Genomic DNA, 19,245 nt, shown 5'->3' on the forward strand with positions numbered 1-19,245 from the left:
GGTAATTTAAGAGATGTAAATAACTCAGTGTCTAGTAAATTCTTAGTTATTGCTTTACTACTATTATCATTAATAGAAGTAATTTTTATTAGCATATTTACTAGGTTTATTGATTTATTAATTAAAGCAGCATATGATTTCTAGCCACACTTAATTACATTTATTCCAAATTTGGTAAAAATGGAGAGAATCTAACCATTTCTGATTCTTCCAGCAAGTACTCATTTATTTTAAATAGATGTCAAAAAGATACTTCTTTTCTTTCTTTTGTAGGGTTTTCTTCCTGCAACAGGAGAGAATCATCCAGAAGAGGAAAGATACTATGGCCCCCTGCAGTGGATCTGCCCAGATGTCATGAGCATTCATGGGGAAAATAGAAGAGTGAGCATATCCTTGATCTGGTCCTTTCCTGAGTTTTTAATAAGTATGCAGTTTAAATAAGCTTGTTCTCCATTCAATATACTAATTGGGTGGATGATAAAATGCTGTCTGTGCTGCATGAGATGTTTCAAATTCAGAAAATTATTTATTTGTGTATGGAAAAATATGTCTTCCCAAAAGAATGAATTTGATAGCCTTCAATATTCATTCATTATTAAGTCAAATTACCAAGTTATGAAGTAAAACTCTGTCTTAGGAGAGAAAGCTAATTACTGAACCCCTAAAGCTTTTCTTACAAAACTAGAATACTTGACGTCTAATATCGGAGTTTCTTTCTCAGAAAATAAGATAACTGGTTTTAAGTCTCCTAAAAATTCCTCCCACAAATGCTTTCTAAATTAAACTATAATCCCTGCCATCCCCTCCCCCCAACCATTTTTCTTCTTTGTAGAATTATAAGGGGAAAACTGCTGCACTTACATACACATATAATTTTCCAAAGTCTATGTCCCATCCAATTTTTCTAACAGCTCTGAGAGCCTAACATAGTTCCTATATTCAGGGTATATAAAATCTGTCAACATTTAAATTGTCTCTTTCTTTCTCTGTCTCCCTTTTACCCCAACCTAACCTCCCTCTCCATTCTTATTTTAAAATGTATTTAGCTCTTAGGACATTTCTCAGACTTTTATTCTTCTCAGTCTTCTGGAGCCAAGAATTTAGATTTTCAAAATATTAAACTCATTTAACTCACATTTACTTCACATTTTAAAATAAATCACTGAATAACATATTTAGGTTTCTTTTGATTAAAGTAGAATATTAAGGATGTTTCTTTTCCTTATATTAACTTTTTAGAGTATTCTGACTTCTGCTGGCTTAATATTTTTTTTTCTTAAGTAAATTGTCCACAATAAAAATATATTCCTATAGTATATAATATCAAACGTATTCTTTATGAAATTTTATAGGAAAAGCTTCCATAGTACATATATACATATTAAGTATAATGATTATTTTAAAATATATCTTTACTTTCTTTTCTTTTCTGGATTTCTTTTGTAGTCCTAAACAAAAAATGACAAGGTATTTTTTTCACTAAACATTTTATTTATCACAAGTTGACCAGTGATTCCCAAAGTCATCCTTTATCAGAACAATAGTGTCGAGATATACACTGCAAGACACAGGTTGTGTGATCAAGTAAGTGTGAGAAATACCTTTGAATTATGTAATATACATTGGCATTTTAGAGGCTCTGTGAAATATGGTAATTATGAAACCAACTGAATCTTGTTTAACTCAAAGTTTTATAACCTTAAAGATTGTTGACTTTATCAACAATTAATACGTATTAATGAACTAATGTTTTTAACAATTACTGTGTGCCACACTGTATTCTAGGGAGGAGAAACATAGAAATCCATAAAAAAAATTTATTATTCTCAGCCTCAGAAGTTTACACTAGTAATAATAATAATGATAAAAAGTGGTCTTCTTTTTTTTAACATCATTATTGGAGTATAATTGCTTTAAAATGGTGTGTTTCTGCTGTATAACAAAGTGAATCAGCTATACATATACATATATCTCCATATCTCTTCCCTCTTGCATCTCCCTCCCTCCCACCCTCCCTATCCCACCCCTCTAGGTGGTCACAAAGCAATGAGCTGAACTCCCTGGGCTATGTGGCTGCTTCCCACTATTTTATATTTGGTAGTGTATATATGTACATGCCACTCTCTCATTTTGTCCCAGCTTACCCTTCCCCTTCCCCATGTCCTCAAGTCCATTCTCTAGTAGTTCTGTGTCTTTATTCCCGTCCTGCCCCTAGGTTCTTCATGACTTTTTTTTTTTTTTTAGATTCCATATAAATGTGTTAGCATACGGTATTTGTTTTTCTCTTTCTTACTTCACTCTGTATGACCGACTCTAGGTCCATCCACCTCACTACAAATAACTCAATTTTGTTCCTTTTTATGGCTGAGTAATATTCCATTGTATATATGTGCCACATCTTCTTTATCCATTCATCTGTTGATGGACACTTAGGTTGCTTCCATGTCCTGGCTATTGTAAACAGAGCTGCAATGAATATTGTGGTACATGACTTTTTGAATTATGGTTTTCTCAGGGTATATGCCCAGTAGTGGGATTGCTGGGTCATAGGGTAGTCCTATTTTTAGTTTTTTAAGGAACCTCCATATTGTTCTCCATTGTGGCTGTATCAATTTACATTCCCACAAATAGTGCAAGAGGGTTCCCTTTTCTCCACACCCTCTCCAGCATTTATTGCGTCTGAATTTTTTGATGATGGCCACTCTGACTGGTGTGAGGTGATGCCTCATTGTAGTTTTGATTTGCATTTCTCTAATGATTAATGATGCTGAGCATTCTTTCCTGTGTTTGTTGCCAATCTGTATATATTCGTTGGAGAAATGTCTGTTTAGGTCTTCTCCCCATTTTTGGATTGGGTTGTTTGTTTTTTGATATTGAGCTGCATGAGCTGCTTGTAAATTTTGGAGATTAATCCTTTGTCTGTTTTTGCATTTGCAAATATTTTCTCCCATTCTGAGGGTTGTCTTTTTGTCTTGTTTATGGTTTCCTTTGCTGTGCAAAAGCTTTTAAGTTTCATTAGGTACCATTTGTTTATTTTTGTTTTTATTTCCATTTCTCTAGAAGGTGGGTCTAAAAGGATCTTGCTGTGATTTATGCCATAGAGTGCTCTGCCTATGTTTTCCTCTACGAGTTTTAAAGTGTCTGGCCTTACATTCAAGTCTTTAATCCATTTTGAGTCTATTTTTGTGTATGGTGTTAGGGAGTGTTCTAATTTCATTCTTTTATTCATTAGCTGTCCAGTTTTCCCAGCACCACTTACTGAAGAGGCTGTCTTTTCTCCATTGTATATTCTTGCCTTCTTTATCAAAGATAAGGTGACCATATTTGTGTGGGTTTATCTCTGGGCTTTCTATTCTGTTCCATGGATCTATATTTCTGTTTTTGTGCCAGTACCATACTGTGTTGATTACTGTAGCTTTGTAGTCTAAAAAGGGGTCTTCTTAATGTGAGTAATGTCAATTAATCATTAAAACTCAGTTTTAAACATTTTAAAAGACACTTTTTTTAGATTAAAAAACAAAAACCCCTAAGGCAGAGAGAAAAAGTATGTAAATTCTCAAAGCAATAAATTTTATAGGTAGTAAAGCTAGGGTTCAAAGCCAGGTGTTCTATTCCAAGCCCTGTGTTCCTAAATGCTAGACTACAGCTGCTCACAGAGCATGTCTTTGCAAATACTACGGTGGATTTTAGCTTACTTGATATCAAAGGCCTGTTCTGTCCTGTTAAGTTTATCCTTCTTCCTGACACAATCTCTATCATATTATATTGCTACAAACACTGTCCAATAAATAAAGAAGTGAACAAACACGTTTACTACTGATCTATAAGACAAGTAACTGCTGCTAAGTTATTGCTTCCTACTGTATAGTGATAAATAGGTCAAGATTAGAACCTTTATATTCTTGCTTTCTTCTTTTGCATCTCTAGGCTTACAAATTTATCGAAATACATACCTATTATCAATTATTTTGTATTAAGCTGGTATTGGTATTAAAACCAAAACCTGTTCAAGACCTATCTCGTCACCTATTCCCATAAACTGATCATTGACTATTCCTTACTGTCTTGCTCTTCTTATCATAGACTAGTTCTCTCTCCACCCTCTTCTCAAGTCACTCCAAATCTACACTCATACCTCATTCATCATAAAATTCCAACCCTCCTCATGTAAACTTCTTAAAGTGTAGTTCATATTCACCACGTCCATATTTCTTTCTCTTAACATCTACTTCAACTCAAACCTCAAGTTGTGATGACTTCACATTTTTAAATATTTTACAATCTAAGCATCTGTTCATTCACTCACCCAGTTTATCACACGATACTCTTTGAGAGCTTCAGTCCTTCTCTCTCATTGTTAGATGAAATAAATCATCATTCTCTCTCTCTCTCTCTATTATTGGATCATTCTACTTCTCTCTAATTTCAATATGTGATTCTCTTTGAAGCCACCAGTGTTTTGCCCCTGGATTATTGCCATAGTCTCCCTACTGTTTTCATTGCATTTTCTCTTTCCACCTTTTCACCCATTCTTCTCACTCTAGGCAGAAGGATATGTGTGGGAATATGACTGAGACACTCCTGCTACTATTCCTGTCAGAGAACATGCAGGAGGTCTAGTTACATAGTAAAAATAACTCATAGTTGCAAAGAAAGACACCATGCTCCTTATGGTCCTATTTCTGGTGCCAGACCCATATAATCCATATCAACTTTCCTACTAAACCGATTTTTTGGCTTTTGCAGGAAGGAAGAGAAGGAAATTGTCATCTTGAGAAGAATATTTTATGAAGCATTAATACTTTTCTTCCTCCTTTCCTATAAAGGGTGGGTCAAATCAAAGGCTCGAAACAAACCTCTCCATTCTCTTTGACTCCTAAGTTGAGAAAACTCCACTGAATTTTGATAAGCCTTCACACTGCTGATGGGTGTCTTACAATATGAGCATGTAAAAAAGGAAGAGACACAGTAACGCTGAGAATACAGCAGCTATGATTCCTACTTCTTGGTGTGGCAAGGGTACATGCGTTTCTCTGAGGGGCAGAGGGGGTGAATGAGCACTGTGCACCTGCAGCAAGTAGGTATGAAATAGAAGAAAAGTTATGAGAAGGGGGTCAAAAAAGCATCTCCACCTTGATAGGCACAACAAAATTAGAGAACTCTATGGTGGGGGTGGGGCAGTATTGGGAGACAGCCTAAAAAACAAATGCACCACATGGGAGAAAGCCTTTGGATACCAACAGCACTCTGAAAGCCAATGGCAAGGCAGTTTGAAGAAGAATATACCTATCCCCAACAAGGAAGGGGCTGCCCTTGCCTCCCCAGGCAAAAATTTGCAACCAATGTGTGTTTTTCTTATCTAGGCGAATATTTTCTTTGTCATTTCCCCTCAATTCCCTGCTTCTGCAGACACCAGGTACATGAAAAAAAAAAGTGGGGATGAGAATCAAGAAAGAAAGTAGGTCTGACCATACTCCCCATCTTTGCCCTTTTGGTAGCTTATTGAAGCTAACAATAAATAAACTGTCTCGTGGAAAAGAGTTCAATGTGACAGAGGCAAGAGATAATATTTAAAATTTACTGAGTATCCAAAATGAGAGTGTTTTAAAATCTGAAAAATTCCTGGAGATAGCTATATTTTTTTGTCACATAATGAGATTCCATTAGTTGGCACACTGAAGTTCCTTTGTACCTACTACATAGTCAATGAAGTTTCAAATATTAAAATTGATCACAGTTACTGGTTTAAGTACAATGGCATCACTGAACTGAAATTACTTAATTCATATCTGTTAGTTCTTCTTCAAAAAAGCCAATGTATGTGATTCACCCCCTTGATTAAACGTCTTCAATGGCTTTCTACTGAAGTTATGATAAAATCTAAGGCTCTTTTGTCTTAAAAGCCCCTCCACAGTTTATCCCATGCCTTCTTCATTAGCTTCATCTTCCTATATCTCCTACTTGCCTGTGTGTTCTAACTTTACTGGTTTCTAACAGTGCCTTGAATATGCCTTCTCCTCTTGCCAGCGGCTATCACACACATTCTTCCTTTCGCTTAGAATACCACTTTTTATCCAGCCTACTCTTTTCCAATTTAAAGGTCTTTCCTTATTTTCACTTATACAAGAAGGACTTCCCTGAAACTCCAGGCTAGTTTAATTTCTCCTTTTAAGTGCCCCTATAGAACGAAGCACATCCCTATTTGTAAAATTCATCATATTTGAAATTATTAGTGTCTTTCTTCCCAACCAAAGAATGAAGCAAAGGAATAACGTCAGCCTTCTTTACTATTAAATCCCCACTGTCTAGCACAGTTTCTAGTAGATATTAAGCATTTAATTAATCTTCTATTTAAAAAATTCATTAACTGTGGGTACTTGAACAGTACTACTCAACTTGGGCTATCAAAGATCATGCACCATACAAGCTGAGACAGAAAACAAAGCAAAACAATCAAACACAACCATTGGAGGTTCACTAATGAGGAGTTGGCCAGTGAATATACGTTAAAGCAAACTTGTAGAGGAAGATTGACCATATTTCTTAACAAAGTGTCACTTATCTTCTCAAAACGAAAGTATACAGTCGCTAGAATTCCTATTGTTGTTTTAAAGGATTGACAGGAAAATGTCCAAGTCATACTAAAAAGAAATAACTAAAATTTTCCTAGATGTTTGTACACACATACATAACAAAGATTTGTGGGTTTTTTCTCTCAAGTCTCTTTATTTCTAGGGGCTCCAAGTTTTGACTGTGCATGAATAGTCCCTATACATTATTTTGCTTAAGTCTACCTGACTGATGTCTCTTTATGCATGAGGCCATCTGAGAACAGAGCTTATACAGCTACAGGGGACTAACTCCTCCATGGGAAATAGTGGAACCAGTCCCTTTAGCTCTGCCTTTAAGACACTTTTTCTAAAGGAATACATATAGATATATATATAGATATAGACATAGATATAGAGAAATATATATGATTTTGGCAGCAAATATATATGCATATATATTTGCATATATACACAGACACACACAGACACACACAGACACACACACACACACACATACACGATTTGGAAAGCAACATCACAATGCCTCTCTAGTTCTCTGTATTTGCCATTTGCCAGAATATACAATCCTCTAAAAGGTCACTTCTTCTCAAGCGTATTATATGAATAGATATCTAGAGCTGCTTATTGTGATAACTCACCTAACAAACTAGGACACATCTGAATCTTAGTTTTACTCAACTGTAACTACCTACCATATTAGAAGTGTTAAATTCATGAACTGCACACAATCATAGAGATAGAATTGAAAAATAAATATCCAAAATCTATTTACTGAACCTTGATTTAATGCAAAAAATATCTTCACTGAAAATAAATATCAAAGGAACTATTAGCTGAACATTATTTTTTTATATTGGATATTGGGTCTAATCAATTTATTTTTCTTTTCTGACATGTGACATTCATGTAGCTTTTCGATCTTGAAGATACTACATCAAAAGTTGAGATAAAAAGCAAACGTCCTCTACCACAAAGTGGAATTACCAATTACCAAGTATCACTCAGCCTTAAGTATTCTGACGGGTACTCTTCACAACAATACAATGAAATAAATGTTATTCCATTTTAAAATGAAGAAACTGAAGCACAAGAGTTTTAAAATCCCGATACAGAGTGAGCTAATTCTCCAGGAAAATCTTTCCTACAGTTTATCTTCTCTAGCTACAGTTTTAGGACAACTTTTGATCAAAGTTCATTTTTCCATACATCAGAGGAGCAGGTGGGAGAAAGCTTATATATACTGAGACTATATTACACTTCTTTTGAGACATGGGTGGAAGCGGTTTTAAGCTTGGTTGATTTCAGGATATACTGTTCAATGCTCTGACCAGGGTCCGCTCCACTTAATCATAAGTATCCCTATTTCTTGAGGGATTTGACATTTTTCCAGTAAGGAGTACTGCTCCTGGGAAAATGGCAAGGTCAGAAACTACTTGCCCTTTAAAGGTCCAATAAGGTTGTAGACTTTATGACCTGTAATGTGAAACTTCACATCCCAAGAGATTTTACTGTTTTTTTTTTGTTGTTGTTGTCATTGTTGTTGCTCTACTTTATAACCCCCTCATATCACTTTTATAAAATTTTGAGTTATTAATGATAACACTCAAGATTTGATTTATTCTTCCTTATCATGCATGTGTGTGTCTATGTCTATCTCTGTGTGTGTGTGTGTGTGTGTGTAGGCATGAACAGGAAGGAGGACCTCTGTGTCTTACATTGTTACAACTTTTCAAAGTATATGGTATAAAGATGTCCCTCTTTCTGTATTTGTAATTATAGATTTTATGCTTTGTGTTTTATTTTGTTTTTGTTTTTACCTTTATTGGTGTGTTTGTGTGTGTGTGTCTGTTTTATTATGTATTATGGAAGAATGATTCAGTTCACTATCTTCACATTTATTGAAATTACATAGAAGACAAAAAATAGAAGAAATAGACAAACTCAGAAATAACCTTGTGGAAGAGGAAAGAGGGGAAGGAGAGTGGGAGTGAGGGGGAGAAAGTAAAGAATTCCTTGTATAACCAGTTTAAAACCAATTTATGTTCTGGAAAAAAGTAGTGAATAACTTCTTTAAAAAGTCACTATTGATTTCGCCAATAAAATAGAGGAAGGAAAAGGCTAAGAGCCTTGAAGATATTGTTAAATAACTGCAAGTTATATTAACATCTGAAGAGAGGTAAGAGCCCCTGATTCTGGATGTGAACAATTAGACTTAAAGGAGACTTTCCTATTAAAAGGGCCATCAAAAGGGAGATTTACCGGTAACACACAAACATACATGGGAATAATCTCTGTCCCAGCTTGTTTCTAAAAGTCAGTTTTTCCTTTAGGCAAAAGAAGAAAAGATACAGAACTGGAGAGTTGATTTTCAAGTTTAAATTAAGGATGGTCCAAGTTCAACTTAATGCCTTCCCTCAGTAAATTGCATGCAGACTGTTTAAACAGTTTTCTAAAAGCTTAAAAAATTTTTAAATCATTTAATATATGAAGCTTTCCTGAAACACCACCATTGCCTCTATCCAAGATCCATGTAGGTACTTGCCATATTAGTGAAACTAAGGAGACATTTAATACTGAATTTTTTAAATTTTAAGACTTGAACCTGGAAGAATACAAGAGTTAGATTAACTACTCAAATGGTTTTGCTTTTGCTAGCTGCATATATTCAATTCCATTAAATCATGAATTCCAATGCAATGAAAAGCATTCTGTTCCATACTTTAGAGGAAAAATAGACATGGTAGGGGTATTTAAAAAGGAATTATATGAATCAAATGTCATTGTGTGTCATCTTCACAAATATCTTGTTTAATATCCTCATATTATCTTTTTTCTCTTGAGTCGTCCAGCACCTACAACCAAAAGTCCTTCCTGAAATTTGTAGAGAAAATTGGGAAGGGTGTAGAAAACATGAATAGTTAGATTAAATATGAAACTCTACATTTTCTTTGCCTCTTTGTTACATTAATTGAGATGATACCAGAATAAACATCTTCATTCTGGGGAGAATTTTTGTCAAATCCAAATCTCTTGCATGACATTTTGATAATGATAACAATAATGATAATAACAGTAATAATAAAACTAACCTTTATTGTGTGCTTATTATGTACTAGGACTGTACATATTATGTCTTTGGATCATCACAGAAACATGGAAGACAGTTCTACTACCATCATTTTAGAAATAAGGAAACAGACTCAGGGAAGTTGTCATGCTTCCCTATATTAACCAGCCCTGACACACTTTTCTAATGTGTTTTTAACATTGCCAATCACAGAATTCTCAGTCTAGAACTTTACCAAGATCTCTTTATATTGACCTATTGAGAACTTTTGACCATGTTACCCTTGTTTTTCTTCTTCTCATTATCAGTCATATGTAAACAACATATCCTGAAAGTCTCTTATTCTACTAACATGGACCAAAATATTAAGTTACATAAAACCTTCTCTTCCCCCATCTGATCCTGTAGATTCAATATTTTGATAATTTACCTGCAATAAAACACAGGGGATACCTATCACTATAAATACTAAAGGTATTTTGATATTAGACAGTTTATTTTTAGATGAAAACATTAATGTATGACATTATGTATCCTTATTTTAAAGATCCAACTTCTAAATACAACCACGCAGTATTTGCATTTGTGTTTCAGATGAGTAGATCACATTATTGTTACATGAGAAGTTAGTAAGGTAACATAAACTTTGTCTTAAACTTTCTTTATTTAATAAAGAGTTGAGAATTGGTAGCATTGAAGCAGCCCTTAACATATGGGCTTGAATAATAACTTTCTTCCTTTATTTATAGAAAATGTCCATTCAACTGCTATTGCATTAAACTTCTAAAGCGTAAACCCAATATGGAGCATTATGGCTTATTAATTTTAATTCAATCCCTTTCACTTTTGATGAATAATACAACTTCTTGTCTACTCTAATACACTTAAAACAGAATCTGAAAATATTACAACAGTGAAGTTTAATTCTTTTACTTTATCAGATATTTTCCTAATTTATATTTCCCTTTCATTTATTTTTCTTTGTTCATTTATCTTTCTAATACTGCTGAATGGAGTTTTAAAGTATTCCAAAATTGGTGCTTCAGTCAAAATCGGTTCTTTCAGCTAATGCTTCACACGTACAACTTTCTAAACCAGCGTCCTTTTGCTTCAACTGTCACATTTTAAAATAAATTAGAGACTCACCACTCACTGGCTATTGAAGTTCATGAATTAATTGACTTGACTGTTTTGGCTTTCTTTGATCTAAGCTATTTTCTCAGTAATACTGTGATTTACCTGACATTAAAGGGCAAACTGAGCAATGAGTTTCTGGAACTACATTCCTATAAAAACGGCACCCGTATACCAATGAATGGCATTAATTGCACTTGGGATATTTACATAGAAGGAGGATGCTAATATAACATTTCTACTATATATCAAATGTCAGATATTATAATCAGTGTTATTTCAATGGAAGACACAATCATTTGGTTCTATTCAGCAGATGTAGTTAAAACCTACTATCTGCAGGCATTTTGGAGGATATCAGGAAGAGTCCATTAATTAAACGTAAAGAAGATGAAGGTGAATACAGTCTGATTTTAAAATGTATCCCTTCCCATGCCCAAGCTCATTCAGGCTGCTGGCTGAATCCAGTCGGTTATAGAATAGTGATCACCATTTTCTTCTTGGCTGTCAACTGGGGGCTCACTCTTAATTCCTAGAGGCCTCTCTCTGGTACTTGCAAACAGGACCCCACATCTCAGAACCAACAAAGGCAGGTCTTATCTTTTTCAAGGTTAGAATCACTATGACTTCTCCTCTATCTCTTTTCCCTTCAGCTAGAGAAAGTTCTCTGATTTTAAAGGCTCATGTAATTAGCTTGGAGCCACCTGGATAATTCAAGCTACTCTCCCTATTTTAAGGTCTATAACCTAAATTACATCTACAAAGTCCCTTTTGCCATGTAATGTAATATATTCACAGGTTACATGAATTAAGGCATGGACATTTTGGGGGGACCATTTTGTCTACCACATTAGGTAATCTTCAGTTTTTTCTCTAACTCATACATTGCCAGAAGAATTTTTTTGAATGAGCATTGAAGCTATAACACTAGAGTATCTGGGAGTGAAAGTAGCTGTTGGTAAAGAATATATATAATATCTCTACTATGGGTCCAACATTTTAAAAAGAATTTCTGAGAAAAAAGTATGCCATTTCAACTGAAAAATAAAACTTAATACACTAGAAATATATTCTCTTTGTGAAGAAATAATGCCAAGTGGTTAATGGTATTTTACGAAATTTTTCTAAAGATCTTCTCAAAGTAAAAACTTACAGAATTAACCCTATAAACAGAGTTCGGTTTATTCTGACCAACATTTATTAAATGCCCTGACCATAAGGAAGAAAATACTAACATTTAGAGACACTGTTCTCAATGAACACAATCTAATTATAATATAAATAGTTACAAAGGAAGTCAAACAAAACGCCATTAGGGCCTTAATACCAAACAAAGGATAAAATATTCACTTTATGCCTTTTTACATTTCCCTAAGCTTTCCTTTTCCTTCCTTAGAAGTGCATTTATCATCCTCCTCTCCCATCTTTTTTTTTCTTTTTTTTTTCTGTACGCGGGCGTCTCACTGTTGTGGCCTCTCCCGTTGTGGAGCATGGGCTCCGGACGAGCAGGCTCAGCGGCCATGGCTCACGGGCCCAGCCGCTCCGCGGCACGTGGGATCCTCCCGGACTGGGGCACGAACCCGTGTCCCCTGCATCGGCAGGCGGACTCTTAACCACTGCGCCACCAAGGAAGCCTCCCCCCCCATCTTTTTTAAGTCCACTACTGGCCACTGCTATGTTAAGAGCAGAGGATCTTAGCAGAGACTTTAGATCCTGTAGGTCCAACCCCTCAATTTAGAGGGCATGACTGAAACTTTTTCTAGCTTTTAAGTTCTTTAAAGAAAAACTATCTAAGAACAAAAGATTTGCCCAACCTAGTCAGATTCAAGAGCTTTTGAACACATTATAACATCTCTGAAAAGGCAGTTTAAAAAGAACCTGAGAGCATTTCACAATTTCTGTATCAAAATACAGTCATCCCTATATTTCATGTTCCCTTAGTTATCCACTAAGTTTCTAAATTTCAAAACTATGGGAAGATGTTACTTAGGGTACCGTATTTTTTCATTTTAATCCAGCATATAATTCAACATTTAATATGCTTTAGGTGGATTTTAGTCTTATGGGGCTTCCATCTGAATTAAGGGAATTAAGAGAAATTGGGAAATGAAAATTGAGAAGGCAATTTTTCCTTATATTTTTTTGTACATTTAATAAAATATTTAGCTTCCCTGAATCCCATCCAATAAATGTCACTAAATACACAAAAAGAAAATAAAAGGGGAGAAAGAAATAAAAAAGAAATAGTGACCTATATATTTTTCCAAAAATCCACAGGTAGATGGATGCTAATAATATCGATTGAGAATGACTGGAAAAGAATTTGTCTGTGTTTTACTATTAATGATTGAGAATATTTGGCATGAATAGAGAAAAATCTAATTGGGGTTCTCCAATATTTATTTAAATATGTCACTGAGAACAGAAACTAATAAATAAGCATTAAAGGGGGTGCATGTGACTAGTATTAATGAACCCAGGTTTAAGCTGGGCAAAACACTTTGCTTAAAGTCCCAATGTGACTATACAATAGTCATTCCCCACTCCTGAAAGATAGTTCAAGGATGCCAAATGTCTCCCCAAATATTACTTTGATATTCTTTTTTATCTACTGCTTTCTTACAAATTAACAGTGAGGAAAGAGCAGAAGTTTCTAGAGGTGAGATAGTTTAGTTTTGTTTTTTAAGGCAAGCATATATGATTTTTTGTTTCATGGCTTTTATTCACATCAAGTAGGTGCTTGCTGACTTGACAGACCATTCTAGCATAGCAGCCTATTCACAACACATGATATTGAGAATCAAGATTCAAGATCAGAATGAAATCAATCATAAAGCTGCCTTTCAATTGAACCACCAAGCTGGTAGCCTAGGGCAAATAAAAGCCTAGTAAATGGACTAATTTCAGAGCTTGCTCTAAAGGCTGAATTAGCAGGTGGAAGCTTTTTGTTTTGTCTTGTTTATTTCTGTTGTTTTTATCTCAGCGGCAAGATTGGAAGTTTATTAGGGCATAGTGGCAGCCAATGTATTACAGCACTTGATTTTTCTTACAGTTGTTTCAGCTCTGTGTGCATGTGTGTGGGCACACGTGCGTGTGTGTGTAGCTGAATATTTTGAAGTTTAATTTCCTTTAAGACTTAAGTCTCCAGCTTGAAGATCAATTTTCTTAATGGAGATGAAAGACCCTAAAAGTCTGCTGTGTCAGTCATCTCTTAACAAAACAATATCTAGGCAGAGAACCTTCTTTCTCCAATCATCAAATAAAAGGAAACCAACACAACAAAACAACTCTCTGTTTTTGTTGGCATTTGCTGCAAACCCCAGTCAGTTCTATTTCTCCTTCTTACCATTATTCTCTGGAGCTCATATAAAACCTTAGATTTTTTTTTTTCTGTGTTTATGAATCTCCCCTTCCGTAAGTCTTATTTAAAAAATCCACGCTCACCTAAAAACCTCTCTTTCTTTTCCTTCTCATTTGCATTAATGTTGTCAAGATTAATTTTTAAAAAACCTTACATTCCCATGAGTCACAGTGTAAAATGACTTTTATTTTTAACTTAATTCCATCCAACAAGAATTGATGGGTGAGAGTTTTTAGTGTTTGAATGAAGCTTTGATATTATCTAGTTGAATCCGAACATCTTATACATAAGAAAACTGAAGTTCAGAGATTAAGTGACTTGTATCAAATCACGTAGATAACATATGGACTTACACTCAGTTGTCTGGTTCAACATTTAATATTTCTGGTGAAAAAATTGTTATGATTGAGTCTCTAACAGGGATAGAAGGAAATACTAGTCAGAGTCAGAATTTAGAAAATCATATTTTACAAACTTGGGAAAACCTATATAAATATATAGATCTTATGTTGACAAATGAAAGTAAATATGGCAACTATTAGGTGGTCATTTTTAAGAATTATGGGAGAAATTTAAAATATTTTAAGAAATGGGGAAAGCGGTTAAGTACACTGCATTGAAAAAGAAAAAAGAGAGAGAAAACAGCATGGTTTTTACAGGTCAATAAAAACAAGTCTGAAGATCTATTATAGAGTTAATTCCACAAAAGCTAACTATTCTCAAGACCATTCTGTGTAGACATATCTATAGTTTGATATAATTTTGCAGGCTGGGATTGTGTCTTTAAAACACTTAAGCCAAACTAGAAAATTTCATACACTTGCATACTTGATTAAATGAAATTCCCATTTGCTTCTCATTAGCTCTGACATGAAAACACGCAGCTACAGGATGTCTATTGTAATTATGATGAGAGTTTCAAAAATAAACAGGAAAAATTTCCACACTAACCAGGAAATGTTGAAAAACCGTATGCTACAAAATTTGAGATATTTACCATTTAACAAAATTATATTGAAAACTCAATCCCAAAAGCTGTATTTGAGACAATGATTGGTCCAAAATATGAGAAAAAGCCCTGTTTAGAAACCAAGTAAACAGGTCATAAAGTACTTTTAGAGCACACATGGACTCTAGTATGAACTTTAAGAACCTCTTGAGACCCCAAAAACTACACAGAGGGGTGAAGCCATGGAAAATTTACTCCAAGTTTATAGTTCACTTGGACAGCTACACAAGACTAGAACTGGAACATTGCTATACTCATTCTGAGCTTGGAAAAGTGAGCCAGGAGAAGAATTGGACCACTGTTTCACTTAATTGGCTGGATTCATACAAACAAATAACAAAGATGTTAAAAACAGGCACTGACTGACTTCAGCTCTGACTCATTCTTTGATCATCTGCAGGTTAATGGGTACCTGGATTAACAAAGTATAATCCAGTAAATGTAAACATCATTTCTCTTTCTTTGATTGAAATGAAGTTTCAGAATAAAATCCAAAAATCTTAGATTGCATTCCAAATCCTAACACTGAACTATTTACAGAAAACAGAAAAAAATTCATACCAACTATATGAAAAAAAGTATTTCAGATGAAAGAGTCACTCTGAAGTCTCTAAATGTATTTAAAAAATAAAAATAAAAAACAGTGAAATAATAGAAGAAAGTTTCTATGACCTGAAGAAAGACTTAACTATTCAGACCAATAGTATTCAAGCAATGCAAGAAAAATATAATTAAGAGAGCCACAAAATCATCCATTGTGTACTCATTCATTCAACTAATATCCTAGTTATTGAAAATATGTCAATGAACAAAATAGATCAAATTTCCTACCTCCATGGAGCTTAAATTCTAGTAAAGGCAGACATAATATATTAGTAAATTACATATTAGAAGATAATAAATGCTAAGGAGAAGAACAAATAAAGAAAATGCTGGAAGGGGAAAAGGTTGGTTTCTACTTTAATAATATGGTCAGGGAAGATCTCCTTAAAAATGCAGTACTGGGGGGCTTCCCTGGTGGCGCAGTGGTTGAGAGTCCGCCTGCCGATGCAGGGGACACGGGTTCGTGCCCCGGTCCGGGCAGATCCCACATGCGGTGGAGCGGCTGGGCCCGTGAGCCATGGCCGCTGAGCCTGCGCGTCCGGAGCCTGTGCTCCGCAACGGGAGAGGCCACAACAGCGAGAGGCCCGCGTACCGCAAAAAAAACAAAACAAAAACAAAAACAAAAACCCCACAAATTTATTATCTTTAAGGCATCTTAGTGGCTTAAAACAACACAATCTAAATGACTCTGCAAGGATGCATTCACTCTCAAGGCTCTAGGAGAGAATCCATTTCCTTATATTAATACTTCTAGCTTCTAGAGGTTGCCTAAATTCCTTGCCATGTGCTCCCTCTACCATATTTGAAGCCAGCAGCATAGCATCTTCAAACTCTCTCTGACTCTGCTTCCATTATCATACCTCCTTCTCTGACACTCATGGCTCCCTTTATAAAGACTCTTGATTACAATGTGCCCATCCAAATAATCCAGGATAATCAAAATCCTTAATTTAGTTATATACGCAAAATCCTTTTGCCATGTAAGCTAATATGTGTTCATAGGTTATGGAGATTAGGACATGGACTTTTGGGGCCATTATTCAGCCTAATATGTGTATGTGTTTGTATGTACATGTGTATCAAATTATCCTAGCTGCAGTGCAAAAATTCATCATTTAAGTCCTATCTTCTTTTTTTTTTTTTACCATTACACTGTAGTCTATTTTACAGATTAAAAATTAACTGAACATTGATTTCTTGTTATTTTGGAAAGAACTGCCACTAGAAAATTCATATGGACAATTACTCAATGAACATGAGCAATTAGCTATTTTATACAGAATGCAACAGTTTTACAAATTTCTATTCTTGGAGTTAATTAATGTAGATGCATACAATACTCCAACTTTTATCTATAAAAGTAAAAACACATCTAAGCAATAAAAATCACTGAGAGCTTAGAAATGAATTTATCTGAGAGAGAAGATATAAAAATTTCAGAAGAGATTTTAGAATTTTCTTAGCTTTTAGAAACCTCCAAATCCGATTCCAGCATGCAGAAAGTGCTCCTTGCGCAATTTCAACTTCTCAGACGCTTTCATCCAAGAGAAGTTTGGGGAAATTTTTGCTTGCTGCCGTTAAAAACACTAAATCCTGTAGTATAAAATACAACTTAGGCTTCTGAGCTTTTCACCACTGTATTCAGGAAGCTCTCTCATTGAGTAGCATTCTAAAATAACTTTAGGCAGGATGAGATATTATTCAAATACATATAGAAATTGCTGTTTTGTAAAGCTTTCAAAAGCAGCTAACTTTAATTACTAACACCAACAAAGTAAATATTACCTATAATCATGGGGATGTTTGGTAAAAGGAAATAGGTACTAAGACAAATACTGCTGTAACACCAAGGGGAAGCAGACTAGAGAGCAAAGGAAGATGTGGTTTAGCTCGATATCCTCAAACACATATAGATTATTATTGTCATCATTAGGATTGGTGGTGATATTACAGATCAATTTCCTGAATGACAATTACAGACAATCATGAGCTAGAGCCTGAAAGCTTGAAACCTCTCTGCAGGCATGTGTAGTGAATTGTGGAGAGAGGATATTACACCAATAGCCTGCATTGTTAGGGCAACACTGCAGCATTTTCTGTATTATCATAAGCTGAAAGTGGTTACAAGTAGAGACTGGAGTGCAGGTACTGGAGGAAAAATAAAATGAAAAGAATGCGCTCTGAGCACACAGTATGTCTGCGTTATGTGCAAAACTGAGGAAAAGGCAGAAGCTTAGAAAATAGCAGTAAATGTGTACATGTAGAGTTTTCTTTACGTTTGGGGAAAGGAATCTTTTATTTCTTTTTATTTTTTTGTAGAATACATGAGGGAAAAAAGCCCAAGGGCAGGTAGAATAAATGAGAAAAATGAAATGACAGAAAGAATTAAGTCTCAAGTGGCTTGGCTAAGCAAATTTAAATGCCTGGCTGTGTTCTTGAAAAATGTAGGTTTGTTTTGTGTTTGTTTCCTCTCCTTGGGATTTTGGTCACTACTTGCTATTTATTTCCTACTACTGAGCACAGTTTTTCTTTGCTTATTTTTATTTAAATGAGTGAATCATTTTAGGGTCAACCTTCAGACATTACATTCATATGTCCAGTGATGCACCAATGACTTTTTCCTAAAGCATACTGCCAGATGAGCATTTTCTTTTTCTTTAGGTCATTTAATAGTTACCTTGTAGAATTAGATAGTTCTTAACACATTGTTTGGCTCTCACAATGTAACATAGTAAGATTTGGGATCATTCACTAAGAAAATTGTCAATTTACATTCTCCTATGATGCCCCTTATTCATTTTACCATTTTTGTGCTGAATTTTTTAGCACAACCTTTTCTAGTATTGGTGAGCTTGGACATGAGAATAATCTGACTTCCTACTTGTATGCATACCATCTGACATCTGATTTTCCTAAGGGGATTCAAGATTGCACAAAGCTGCCATGTTATTACAGTCCTTAATGAAAGATTGCCTGAAGTAATGTCACAACATCAGACATTCAGCTCTAGCTGACACTGAAACTTCACCTACAGAAAACAGTTGCTTTAGGCATATTTTTATTTGAGCTGTGACAACTCCATATAATCATCTAAATGACATACCTGTGGAAATAACATCAATCAATATCTTAGCCTATTACTCTTGCTATTTATGTAATTATTCATTGCCTATCGACTTTTCTACTTCATTTTTCAGATCGCCACTTTTGGTATTTATATTGAAAACTGATACAGAATGATTTCATTCCTTATCTTCAATTGCAGAGTAATAAAAGAATTTTCATTTTCAAGATCAACATAAATACCATATGAGAGAATTTCGAAAGCTTCTTATACCTATTATAGTTTAAATCAACATATATAACAACAAAAAAAAACTAGCATACATTTCAATGATCAAAAATAAACATTTGCAAGAGCAATATAAAGGATTAAAGAGGAAATTTAGAGGAAACAAATCAAGACATAGATGAAGAGAAATAAAATTTTAAATGTAGC

This window comes from Lipotes vexillifer, unplaced genomic scaffold (genome assembly GCF_000442215.2).
Source record: "Lipotes vexillifer unplaced genomic scaffold, Lipotes_vexillifer_v1.1 scaffold50, whole genome shotgun sequence".
Lineage (NCBI taxonomy): Eukaryota > Metazoa > Chordata > Mammalia > Artiodactyla > Lipotidae > Lipotes > Lipotes vexillifer.